Source organism: Periplaneta americana, chromosome 9, assembly GCF_040183065.1.
Source record: "Periplaneta americana isolate PAMFEO1 chromosome 9, P.americana_PAMFEO1_priV1, whole genome shotgun sequence".
Taxonomy (NCBI): domain Eukaryota; kingdom Metazoa; phylum Arthropoda; class Insecta; order Blattodea; family Blattidae; genus Periplaneta; species Periplaneta americana.
Window position 1 is genome coordinate 144,250,414 of NC_091125.1, and position 15,013 is coordinate 144,265,426.

Below are 15,013 nucleotides of genomic sequence, written 5' to 3' on the forward strand. Positions count from 1 at the left end.
GTTTCGAGTAAAAAGAGAATTTTTTTATTAAGAAGAAAGGTAAAGCTTGTATTCTATTACACTTTCTTAAGCATGACATTTTATGTTACAAATAAACAGTGAAGGTTTTAGTAAAGAAATACTGTCTGCATCTGCTTTAGAACAGCTAAAGGTAAAAATGAGATATCAACAAGGTGAGACTGATATCAAATATCGTTAGCACGTTGTGCGTGCGAGTTACAGAATTGCACGACATATGATCGACTAGCTAAGAGAATTTATGGATAAATTTGAAATGTGGTAGTATCACGTAGAACATAGACAACTTTACTTTTTTTGACTATAAACTATCTTGAAGAGTGATAAGAAAATCTTCTTATCAAATATAAGACCCTACTTCAAAACCTACAGCAGAATTCACTGCTAAGTTTGGAGAAACAGTGACAATTGACAAGGAATCGAAGTTTTTCTGAAATCTTTTTGGCTTACGCCGATATAAAATCCTGAAAATTTATAGCTTGAATTGATAAATATACAGAACAGCACGCCACTCAGATTCCAGCAAAATCAGGAATCGAACTGTTCTTAATGTTGCCTAAGTAGAATTTCCAAATATACTCTTTGCCTTCATATATATACTTATGTGCTTGAGTGTATAAGCTCTCAAAGTGAAGAAAGAGCTCAGAAGTAAGCTTATTTCATCTGCCGTGACATGTAAAAAAATACTTCCTTAAATTCGTTATTGTTTGCGAATACAGACTATTACCTTTCTGAGAACAGAGGAATACTTTTTAATGTATAAAGACTTGTAAATTCTAGCGTTGTATGTTTCAAATAAGACATAGAGTAAGAAATATTAACAAATAGTGTAATAATAAATAAGCGTTGGAGCTATATTTGTTTTATCTTGAAAAGGTTGTATTCAGTTTGTGTTTCCAGTACTAAACTAATTTACAAAGCTAGAAAATAATATAATTTTGTTATATGTTCAGGTATAGTCTGTCTAAAATTACTATAATTATTGTACCATGCGTCATTCTGAAATTCAAATCATGGAATAGATATCACGACCACCTGCATGAGCCGTCAGAGTGTACCGTGGCTTTTGCAGCGAAACTACAGACAACTTGTAACTGCTGCGGCTGGCTCCGTCTGCCTTTCTCTGTTTCAAGGTTTTTTTTAGCACTTTGGGAGCACGAGTTGCCCATCCATGAGCTTTGGGGGTTGGGCGAAGGGCTAACAACCCATCACCGTAAAAAACAGCTTGTTACGAATCTTTCAAATAAGCCTCGGATGTTAGTTGGGAGGCCGGAGGGAAAAAGACCTTTAGGGAGGCCGAGACGTAGATGGGAAGATAATATTAAAATGGATTTGAGGGAGGTGGGATATGATGATAGAGAATGGATTAATCTTGCTCTGGATAGGGACCAATGGCGGGCTTATGTGAGGGCGGCAATGAACCTCCGGATTCCTTAAAAGCCAGTAAGTAAGTAAGTAAATAAGTAAGTAAGTAAGATGAAATTATTGGGGATTATCAGTGCGGTTTTTGGCGTAATAGTTCAACAATTGATAAGATTTTTTATATTCAACAGATATTGCAGAAAAATGGGAGTATAAGGTACAGTACATCAGTTATTATTCTTAGATTTCAAAAAGGCATATGACTCGGTTAAGAGATAAGTTTTATATAATATTCTTATTGAATTTGGTATCCCAAAGAAACTAGTTCGATTAATTAAAATGTGTCTCAGTGAAACGTACAGTAGAGTCCGTATAGGCCAGTTTCTGTCGGATGCTTTTCCAATTCACTTTGGGCTAAAGCAAGGAGATGCACTATCACCTTTACTTTTTAACTTTTCTCTAGAGTATGCCATTAGGAAAGTTCAGGATACCAGAGAGGGTTTGGAATTGAACGGGTTACATCAGCTGCTTGTCTATGCGGATGACGTGAATGTGTTAGGAGAAAATCCATAAAATATTAGGGAAAACACGGAAATTTTATTTGAAGCAAGTAAAGAGATAGGTTTGGAAGTAAATCCCGAAAAGACAAAGTATATGATTATGTCTCGTGATGAGAATATTGTACAAAATGGAAATATAAAAATTGGAAATTTATTCTTTGAAAAGGTGGAAAAATTCAAATATCTTGGAACAACAGTAACAAATAAAAATGACACTCGGCAGGAAATTAAACACAGAATAAATATGAGAAATGCGTGTTATTATTCCGTTGACAAGATTTTGTCACCCAGTCTGCTCTCAAAAAAGCTGAGAATTATAATTTATAAAACAGTTATATATTACCGGTTGTACTGTATGGTTGTGAAACTTGGACTCTCACTTTGAGAGAGGAACAGAGGCTAAGGGTGTTCGAGAATAAGTGCTTAGGAAAATATTTGGGGCTGAGAGGGGTGAAGTTACAGGAGAATGGATAAAGTTACACAACACAGAACTGCACGCATTGTATTCTTCACCTGACATAAATAGAAACATTAAATCCAGAGGTTTGAGATGGTCGGGGCATGTAGCACGTATGGGCGAATCCAGAAATGCATATAGAGTGTTAGTTGGGTGATCGGAGGGGAAAAATACCTTTGATGATGCCGATATGTAGGTGGGAGGATAATATTAAAATGGATTTGATGGAGGTGGGATATGAGGATAGAGACTGGATTAATCTTGCTCAGGATAGGGGCCGATCGCGGGCTTATGTGAGGGCGGCAATGAACCTCCGGATTCCTTGAAAGCCATTTGTAAGTAGGCGTAAGTAAGGAGGTGTATTATAAAGAGTCTTATAATATTGTTTTCATACTTTTAAAATGAAATAATTTGTATAAACGAAAGATGTTTATTTAATAACTATTATTTTGAAGCACACTTAATACTATTACGTGGAAGAGAACCACAGTTACATAGCCGCCGCGGCTTCATTGGGTTGCGCAATTTTCAATAACAGACAAACATAAACCAGGCTCAATTTCACGAATAACGCACGAGAAATTGTTACTTAGGTCATTAACTGTTTCTGGATTTTTTGCATGAACCCGTTATTTAACATAACCCCATAAGAAGTAATCCAGCGGCGTTAAATCACATGATCTCGGGGGCCAGTTAACATCACCACCACGCGAAATGATGAAGCCTTTGAACTTCTTCCTCAGAAGGTCGACTGTTTCGTGAGCAGTATGACACGTGGCGCCGTCTTGCTGAAACCAGACGTTTCTGAGCGCCATACCTTCCAATTGAGACCAAAAGTAATCCCTTATCATAGCCTGGTATCTTACACACTGTATACTTCACGTAATACACGGCGAACCGTTGAATTTTTTTTAATAATAGATTTTAATGAGTTCTATTCTCTGTGAAATGGTGTAACGTTCCATGATTTTATTTGTTAACAACAACTGTAACCATGGGAAAAATATGACTGCTACAATTTCATAAACACGGCAGTTATATGTTAAATTTTGGACACTCTTATTGGAAGACCGTAGTCTAGATAGTATGTGGTAGAGCCCGGACGAGAAGTTATGGCACCAGCGCGACAGACGCATTTTAGTTCGTTTGCTTGGACTGGCCCTCACACTCAACTGGAGGGGTGTTGGGTTAGTTGGTTACTAACATTCCGAGTGTTCAGATCGTTCTGCTACTACCGCTATTGCTAATACTGAAAACATTGTCCTTCTGAGCGCCCTCATTATGGCATTGTCTAAGGTGTGAAATCATAGAGTAGGTCATAGTCAAGAACATGAAATAGCATACAATGTATGGAAATTCATGTCAAAAGAGGCTGTAAATGGAATACAAATTCCATTGAAAAGCGTGTGTGCAAGAGTACTGGCTGCCATTGGTATTTCAAAGCGAACCTTGGCAAGAATCAGGAACGAAGGGAAAAATATTGATTCAGGAACAGCAGATTCTTTCTCCAGTCCGGAAAAATCACAGCCGAAGAGAAGATTGTTGCAACTGTAGACAGTTTTGATGAGGAAGTCCTAAGAAGCCTCATCTATAATTTCTACGCTACGCATAAGCAGAGGCCGACTCTGCAATCGCTTCTTCCAAGAATGGATATCAGTGTATGATTATGTGAAGAAAATAGAGAACAATTACATTGAAAGTGAGCACGTGATGGACAGTATTTTGGAGAACATTTCCATAAACTTAGGGACATCTGATTCCAGCACAGATCAGTCGTCTGATTCGGACGGAGAATAACAATATAAAGATGGAATAGCGGGCGTAATTTCATTAGGTACCTTCGGACTCTTTAGTAGGAAAGTGGTGATACTAAGGTAAGACGAATGTTTTTAGAAAGAGATGAAAAGGATATGCCTGCCGCTCTGAGCTTGAGAACCGTAACCCTGCTGACCGACAACTTAAACCTTCGCGCAGGTTGGTACCATAACATCTCGTCTCAGCTCTAGGACGTTTGAAGCAAGCACCGCCCACTGAATGCTCGCTAGGGGAACATCAGTGTGCTTCTTACATCGATGGCGGGTGAACAGCGAAAGTATAAAATATATGTTGTGTGTGTGTGTGTGCGCGCAGTAGACTATAGACAGTGTTAATTAAATATGGAATATTACTCACAATGTCTTAAATTTTAATTTTACAAACAGAAAAAGTTTTATACAGTGAAACCTGTTCAAGACGGAAGTGACATGGTCCTAATTTTTTCCGTTGTGGACAGGTTTCCGTATTATTCAGGTGTGACATTAAAATGGAATATTTTGTCATTCATACACATGAAAAACAAAATGGCATGCCGCAAATTGCAAGAAGTACAAAATATTCCATTTAACATTAATCACATTAAATCAGCTTTCTGTCGCTTATTACGTTGGTGAATCATCTTGATTAAAATCTCATTTTCTGTATAAATATTATCGTAACTCACTCATTAGTCATTAAACATTACTAAAGTTTACTAATCTCATTCTATTTAATATCTAACACTATACTCTAATACTGTACTGCATATCACATTATTAATTAATTGGACTGAGAGGCATCTATTAGAAGCCTTGAATACTGGTTTATTTAATTTCTTTCCGAGTTCAATAGCTTGCTTTTCAGAATAGATCCAGAAATTGGCTTGTTCTTTGAAAGGTCATGAAGAACTCACTCTCACAACAGTTCATTTATTTTCACATAAACAGTTGCTTTCTGGTTCCTTTTGTGTCACCAATATCGGCCGCAAGCCACTCACTCATTATGATCTTTAATTTTTAAAGTGTCACACCTGAGTTTTCCACAACTGAACTTCGACATTAATTCACATAGACTTTGTTTCTAATTTTCCTTTATCTCGATAACTTTTACTTCATCACTTAATGTTAATGCCACATTTTATGCAACTTTTTTTTTTACCTGGAAATCACTACACTTGCGCTCTGTTTAGCTACGACAGTATACGGGTGTGAAGCATTGAAGATCTTTGAGGGACTCGTCTGCCTAGTCAACAGGGTAATAAAATTTATGACCGACAGGCCAACACACCCTCGCATCCTCTAAAAATTTGCAAAGAAAACTTGTTTTTATCTTAGTGACCTACATATTTCGTATATTCCTTGAAATTACATGCTGTTTCAAAATATAGTTACAAAATATAGTGTGTCCAAAATATTGTTTCCGTTTTGAACAGTAGCAGACAGTTTCCGTTTCCGCGTTGGACAGTTTCCGTTTTATTCAGGAAAAATTACACATAATACATACAAATTTCGCCGGGACCAATAAATTGTTCCGAAATAGACAGGATTCCGGATTATTCAGGTTCCGATTTGAACAGGTTTCACTGTACTAAAACCGTTGGGGTTAACCATACAATATGGTACTAGTATTGGATAAAAAGTTATTCAGACATACGTGGTGTGACAGTTAACATTATTATTTTAAATAGCACCCTATTTTAAGATTTATATATTCCGAATCTCCATTAAATTTTACATATGCATAAATAGAAATTTTACTTATTCATCCGTTTTATGTCTTTTAACTATTTATAAAACTTGTTTCGTGGACTTCAAATTTGAGACAAATAAGCATATAAAGTCATGTATTAATTTTTTTTTCACATTGGATCACGTTCACAGTTCTTTTAAATAACTTAATTCCGTAATATTCTAAATATCGCAATAACGTCCAACGGAGAGCATAAAGGTTTGACGCCATTACAGGCATCCTATGAATCCCCTGCCATTCCCCCCCCCCCACACTTAATACTTTACGTAAACTTAATGGCATAGAGTGCGAAGCGTACAATACTACGTAGAGTTCAGCAATAACTGTGGCGTATTTATCAAAAGCATTATTCCCAGAATAGCCGGTGAACATAGTACGCATATCTTCTAATTAAATGAAGGTGTCTGCAGGTGCTACCGACACTTCTAGTTACACTCGGAAAACACCCAGCGGCTCATGTTAACTCCTGCTGTGTGTGAGAGCTCCCTTTACTTCCCGAGAACTTAGCACTACTTGAATTCTTCAACGGTATAGTGTCATCATTTGAAAAGCTTTAATATACAGGGTGTCCGGGACAAAATTTACCAATAAGAAAGTTTAATAACTCACCAAATAAATGATGGATGGAAATGCTGTTTGCGGGAATTGACAAAGGGACTTCCAAAGTTTCGAATGACCACTAATAAATTTCTATGTGTGCACCTCTTGTAGCACGACAGATGTCCAGGCGATATTCAAGTTCTTGCCATGTGTTTCGTAACATCTCTGGAGTGACAGTTGCACAAGCAGCGACAATTCTCCGACGCAGATCCTCCAAATCTGCCACTACAGTCTTATACACAATGTCTTTTATGTATCCCCAATTATGCCTGTTGACGATCCAACAGACGTGGAAGGTGGACTCATCACTAAACACGACCTTCTGCAGATATCCATTTTCAATATCAATTTTCAACAACATGTCACTAGCGAAATCATATCGTGCAGGCAAGTCGTTTGGTTTCAACTTTTGAACCAATTGAATCTTGTACGCTTTCTATGCCAAGTTGTTATTGTGTGCCTATCTGGTGGTTGCTTCTCAGGCCACTGTTGTCTAAATCTTCTCTCCACTATCTTCGGATACTTGAATTCGGCAAGCCAATAGCAGCATTGAACTTTTTGTTGTAGTGTGAACGCCATTTTAATTACAGCTATGTCAACAACAATGACCAAATGTTGCCAACATTACACGTAAAACTTAAAATGTCCGTCTTTCATTTGCCTCAAATTTCATTTTCCTATCTCCATTATTACGCGAGTTATTAAACTTTCTTATTGGTAAATTTTGTCCCGGACACAGTGTCTTTAAATGCAGTTTGTGGAAACGTTAGATTTGTGACTGGCTACACGAAATACTTATGTAAAGAATAATAAATTGCGATTTGGATATGATCGAGCCATCAACTAGCGGTGTTTCGAAAAGAGCCCGAAGAGTTATATAGGATGATCCGTTTGGGTATGGATAAAATAAAAAATACCGTAAAACATTTACTACTGAACCCATTCACCTGTTTAATTTTTTTAACTACCTATGTATTCAACTTTTTTCGTTAACTTCGTACTTTAGACAAATGAGTATGTAAAATCATGTTGAGTAGGCAATAAAAGTAAACAAAACAATATTACTAACCAAACCTTACCACAGATGCTCAAAATGAGAACTATTCACAGCCAAACATTGTTCCAGTCTATAACGAAAACTGTCCATTGTGATATGAGATGTAACAGATCAGTCATGTGACTGTCAGAAAGACAATGGGCTGTTTTTGCGATAGACTGGGACATTGTTTGGCTGTGAATGACTCTCATTTTGAACATCTTTTGTAAAGCTTTGTTAGTAATAGTGTGTTGTTTAGTTTTATAGCCTATTCAACATGATTTTACATTTAATATTTTAGGAGAATAACTCGCTCCGGCGCCGGGGATCGAACTCGGGTCCTTGGTTGTACGTACCAAGCGCTCTGACCACTGAGCTACGTCGATTTCAATCCACAGCACCGGATCGAATTCTCCTCCTTCAATGTTTCCCTTTGTGGCCTGACTCCAAGTTAGGCATATATATATATATATATATATATATATATATATATACAGGGTGTCCACCATGGACCTGACACATTTGAAATTGCTGTATAATTCATACTGCTTGGGATAAAAAGAAAACAATGCATGCAATATCAAGAGTAACTAATCAAGTTTTATTAAAAAAATCAGTACACCTCAACATGAGATCCTCTCGTTGCACGAAGAACATCTAGCCTGAATTCATTTTCCTGCCAGATCTTCTGAAGCATCTCGGGCGTAACGGAATTGACGGCATCTCTTATGCGGCCGCGTAGCTGTTGAAGATCACGAATTTTGTGGCCTGTATACACTTTGTTCTTGACATATCCCCACAAGAAAAACCTAGAGGGGTAATACCCGGTGATCGAGGTGGCCATCTTGTCAGTCCAACGCGCCCAATCCAGCGACCGGGAAATTGTGTGTCGAGAAATTCTCGAACGATCAGGCTCCAATGTGGTGGGGCGCCGTCCTGTTGAAAGATGACACGCTCTTCTGATACGCGCACATTACCGCCACCATGCAATTTCACCACACTTCCCGTTGCCAAAATGTGCTGTTTCCATGTCTTAATGGTGTTCCGTGATGGTGGGTCCTTCTGGAACACGCGCCGAAAGTTGCGTTGCACTTGAATCACCGAATTTGTTTCAGCATACCACCAGATCGCTTGTGCTCGCTCTTGCGCTGTCGCCATTTTGACTTAAGCTACCGCAGTGCCACGTACAACCTCTCGCGCGGGTTTTTAAAAATAGCCAACGAAATTTCCACAGTTTCTCCACATATTGCAATGCATGTTACCAACTTATTTCCATTCATTGATTTTTGGCAGCCAAATAAAATGTGTCAGGTTCATGGTGGACACACTGTATATGTGTATATATATATATATATATATATATATATGTGTGTGTGTGTGTGTGTGTGTGTGTGGAGTCAGCCCACAAAGGGAAACATTGAAGGAGGAGAATTCGATCCGGTGCTGTGGATTGAAATCGGCGTAGCTCAGTGATCAGAGCGCTTGGTACTTAGAACCAAGGACCCGGGTTCTATCCCCGGCGCCGGAGCGAGTTTTTCTCCTAAAATATTAAGTGTCAATATTACAGATAAATTATGTAGGACAAATTAATATATCTATAATATAATGATTTTACATACTTTTCTGTCTGAAGTTTGAAGTCCACGGAAAAAGTTTAATAAATGGTTAAAAGACACGAAACGGGTGAATGGGTAAAATTTCTACACATTTATACGTTAAATTCAATGAAGATTCGGGATATATAATTTTTTATGCTCGACCATGCCGAAACGTAGTAATTATACACCTGGTAGCAGACCTTTAATGCATGTCATTAAAGTACACCTACTCATTAAAGGTCAGGTCTTTCAGCAAATGACGACTCAGGTTACAACTGTTCAGCCAATGACAGGTCAGCTTTCTACCGTTATAAAACCGCAAGTATCGATTATTCTCGGATATGCCATCGAAAGAGAATTAGCGAAAAGTCACGGAGGCTGGAAATCCAATACTGTCGCAGAAGGTTATGTTCTGCTACTATAATAATTAGCGTTAATTGTAAATAATATTCAAATAAATTCAATTTGTCATCTCGTTTTTCAATGTCTAATTTAATTTTAATGTTATCTCTGTAGGTTCGTATGGCCTAGCAAGGTCAATGTGAACATCTGTTCCTCGGAAAAAATCAATACTTTCGCGTCTGCGCACATCTCACAACATACGGAACATTGCTGAAGTTCAGATACAATTAAAATTAATAATATCAAATTAGAAATATGGTCGAGCATAAAAAGTCGTATGAAACTCGCCTGTAATGGTAATTAAGAAGCTCGTATGAAAATTATGGAACTCGCTTGCGCTCGTTTCATAAATATCCATACTCACTTCTTAATTACCTTCATTATAGGCTCGTTGCATGATGTACTATAATATAGGGTGCCATTAAAAAAATAAAGTTTACTGCCACACTCTGTATGGCTGAATAACTTTTTTTGAACACTGGTATAATATTGTGTGGTTTATCTCAAACAGCTTTTGTATAAAACTTTTTTTTGTAAAATTAAAATTTAAGAAGTTATGAGTAATATTCCACACTTTTTAACACTCTGTATTTATTTGAGGTCATCATCACGGAACGAGTTTAATTCCCTTGGCATAAACAATGTGGGCCGGGTCTGTCGTTAACGTAGAGTTTTATTCTTTTATTTTGCCAACAAATGAATGCAGTATTAAAAGCAAGAAATATCATTCATTTTATTATTACAACCAAAGCTTCATTTAATTTTTAAAACATTTCTCAAGGGTGAAATAAATGTTATAACATAAGATTACAAATTTATTCTTGGAACTTACTTCCTGCCAGGAGTTTAGTTTGAAAGTAGTATCGTTATGATATCGATTATTGTGTGAATTAGTGATGGGTCCAACCGGCTCTTAGGCGCGAGCTAGCTCGTTGGCTCGCGCTCCCAAGAGAGAGTCGTTCAAAAGAGTCAGTTCGTTCACGAGCTGGTTGATAGCTCCTTCGTTCGCGAGCTGGTTGCCAGCTCTTTCGTTCGCGAGCTGGCTGCCAGCTCGTTCGTTCACGAGAGGGTAGACAGCTCGCGAACGACATCGTTCATAGAGCTGGTTGCGTAACATATCGAAACTGTCAATAATAGTGTAATCTATGACATTAGGAATCAGAAGGATAACAGGGACAATCGTATTATGTTACACAAAATAGATGCAGAAACAAAGCCTGCAACATAAACGTTATACAATGTTGTACGTATATTTATCTACACATACATCAGCTGATAGAAAGCCGCGTAATATTAGTTCCACATCCGTCTGCTACTGGCGTATGGCGCGGTCTCACCTTCTCTTTCTCAAAGAGCGTATTCCGAATCTCACCGGTGAGCAATCCGATGGCATCACGGTGTTCCGAATTCCACCGATGACGTCATTGATGCTCCACCGGTATCGCACCGGTGCCATCAACTTGCAGAGGTGGTGGCAGTCTCCATCAGCCTCCATCAGTGAATCTGATTGGTTCTTGTATAGGGCAGGAATTAGCAGACGAATAACATCGTGCACTGTTGTGTCATGGCGGTGTGTTCTGCTTTAGTTCTGCTGTATTGTTTGTAATGAGCACAACGTAAAAACAATATGTTAATGGCTTATGAGCGAACATGTCAACGGACCAGTTATTACTACCGATTCAAGAAATAAGTTGTTTATGATCTCTTTTCTTTGAACGAGATGGCAGTACGGAAATTTCGCAAAATTTTGCTAGCGTAGCACAGATAACCACTTACACAGTCGCCATGACAGCATCGATCCTTCCAGCAGTTTTGTTCCTTATTTCGTTGCAACGTGACGTCATTGATGCCACCGGACCGGTGAGATTCGGAAAACGCTGAAAGTAACTGCAGATGTCACGTGATCATGCATTGAATGCCACTGGTTATTCGAGAGCGGGAGTCGTGAGACGACTGTGAGCTGGTTGAGAGTCGCGAGCCGAAGGAGCTGTAAGTGCCTCGCGAACAACCAGATCTCAACGAGCGAGCTAGCTCGTTACTAGCTCGAAGGAGAGAGTCGTTCAAAAGAGTCAGTTCGTTCGCGAACGACCCATCGAATTTCTGGCCAGTTGGTTTTAAATCCCAACTTCCTCAATGAAACCTTCTCAGAATAATTGTTTAATGGGCAAATTCAATATTTTCTTGCTCACGTGACAAAATAATTCATATTTATAATACCGGAAATAATTAAAAGAAATAGTACTAAATACGAAACTATGACATTTCCCACAAATTATTTAATCTGGATTCGTCTGTTTGGACAGGTTCTGCAAATAAACCTATGAGGTCGTGAATATAAAATAAGTGCAGGAAGCTCACAATTAAAATACACTACTCTGTTCAATCCATTTTTCCGTTGCAAAGTGTCATGGCGGATGAGCGCAAGGCTACTACGTCATTCAGAATTATGCATGTATGCATTGCAGCCAACACTACACTATTTAGCGATGAGAGAAAGCCTGCAATCATGTATTTGAAAAGCCAATAAGTTGTAACTATGCAATCGTTGACGTAGTTTATAGACAGAACACCAGAATCGCATTGATACGATGCCTCCAGCTCACTAAACCCGTGCGGTACAGCAAGTGTTGATCTAACACATTAATACCCGGGATCGATTCCCGTATAGAAGTAATTCTTTGGAACATGTATGAGAGAATTGCAAATTATCGTAAAATTAAAAATTATATACAGTACATCCAATGACAGGACAGGGAAAGGACTGACAAGACGGAGTGCACTGAGAGCACATAGCGTGGACTTTGAAGACAGAGAATGGGCAGGAAGCATGGAAGTGTAGTAACAGGATAAAATTGAATTGAACGACCATAGAGTGGACTAAGAAGATATAGAGTGGACTGAAAGAACAGAGCGTGGCCTGGTAGGACAGAGAGTGTAGTGACAGCACTGAAAGGACATACACTTGACTGAGAGGACACAGAGTGTACTGAGAGGACATAGTGTGGACTGAGAGGACACAGAGTGGACTGAGAGGACACAGAGTGTACTGAGAGGACATAGTGTGGACTGAGAGGACATAGAGAGGACTGAGAGGACATAGTGTGGACTGAGAGGACATAGAATGGACTGAGAGGACATAGAGTGGACTGAGAGGACACAGAGTGTACTCAGAGAACAGAGGGTGGACAGAGAGGACATAGAGTAGACTGAGAGAACAGAGGTGGACTGAGAGGACATAGAGTGGAGAGGACAGACAATGGACTGAGAGGACACAGAGTGTACTGAGAGAACAGAGGGTGGACTGAGAGGACATAGAGTGGACTGAGATGACATAGAGTGGACTGAGAATGCATAGAGTGGACTAAGATGACATAGAGTGAATGAGAAGACTTAGAGTGGACTGAGATGACATAGAGTGACTGAGTAGACATAGAGTGACTGAGAAGACTTAGAGTGACTGAGAAGACTTAGAGTGGACTGAGAACAAAGGGAGTGGACTGAGATGACATAGAGTGGGCTGAGAAGACAGTGAATGAACTGAGATGACATAGAGTGGACTGAGAGGACACAGTATACTGCGAGAACAGAGGGTGGACTGAGAGGACATAGAGTGGACTGAGAAGACAGGGAGTGGACTGAGATGACATAGAGTGGACTGAGAGGACACAGAGTGTCCTGCGCGAACAGAGGATGGACTGAGAGGACATAGAGTGGACTGAGAAGATATAGAGTGGACTGAGAAAACAAGAAGTAGACTGAGAGGACACAGAGTGTACTGAGAGGAAAGAAATTGGACTGAGAAGACATAGAGTGGATTGAGAAGAAAGGGAGTGGACTGAGATGACATAAAGTGGACCGAGAATACAGGGTGTGGACTGAGAGAAAAATGGGTGGACTGATACGACATAGAGTGGACTGACATGACATAGAGTTGGCTGAGATGACAAAGAGTGGACTGAGAAGACAGGGAGAGGACTGAGAGGACACAGAGTGGACTGAGAAGAGAGGGAATGGACTGAGGGGCTACAGGGTGTACTGAGATGACACAGATTGGACTGTGTGGACATAGAGTGGACTGAGAAGACAGGGAGTGGATTGAGAGGAAACAGATTGGACTGTTTGGACATAGAGTGGACTGAGAAGGCAGGGAGTGGACTGAGAGGACACAGAGTGTATTGAGAGAACAGAGGGTGGACTGAGAGGACATAGAGTTGACTGAGAAGACAAGTGGTGGACTGAGAGGACACAGAGTGTACTGAGAGAACAGAGGGTGGACTGAGAGCACATAGTGTGGACTGAGATGACATAGAGTGGACTGAGCAGACAGGGAGTGGAGTGAGAGGACATAGAGTGAACTGAGAAGACACGGAGTGGACTGGGAGGACACAGAGTGTACTAAGTAAACAGAGTGGACTGAGAGGACATAGAGTGTACTGAGAAGACAGGAGTAGACTGAGATGACATAGAATGGACTGAGATGACATAGAGTGAACTGAGAAGACATAGAGTGGACTGAGAAAACAAGAAGTGGACTGAGAGAAAAGAAATTGGATTGAGAGGACATAGAGTGGACTGAGAAGAAAGGGAGTGGACTGAGATGACATAAAGTGGACCGAGAACAAAGGGTGTGGACTGAGAGGACACAGAGTGTATTGAGAGAAAAGTGGGTGGACTGAGACGACAACGAGTGGACTGAGATTACATAAAGTGGACTAAGATGACAAAGAGTGGACTCAGAAGACAGGGAGTGGACTGAGATGACATAGAGTGGACTGAGAAAACAGGGAATGGACTGAGGGGTCACAGGGTGTACTGAGATGAGACAGATTGGACTGTGTGGACGTAGAGTGGACTGAGAAGACAAGGAGTGGACTGAGAGGAAACAGATTGAACTGTGTGGACATAGAGTCGACTGAGAAGACAGGGAGTGGACTGAGAGAACAGAGGGTGAACTGAGAGGACAGAGTGGATTGAGAAGACACAGAGTGGACTGAGTTCACAGAGTGGACTGAGTTGACAGAGTGGACTGAGAAGAAAGGGAGTGGACTTAGAGGACACACAGTGTACAGAGATGATATAGACTGAGAACACAGGGAGTGGACTGAGAGGACACAGAGTGTATTGACAGAACAGAGGGTGGACTGAGAGCACATAGTGTGGAATGAGATGACATAGAGTAGACTGAGCAGACGGGGAGTGGATTGAGAAGACAGGGAGTGGACTGAGAGGACACAGTGTGGTCTGAGAAGACACAGAGTGTACTGAGAGGACAGAGTAGACTGAGATGACATAGAGTGGACTGAGAAGACGGAGTGGACAGATAGGACATAGAGTGTACTGAGATGACATAGAGTGGATTGAGAAGATAGGGAGTGGACTGAGAGAACATAGTGTGCACTGAAAGGCAGAGAGTGGACTCAGACGACACAGAGAGTAC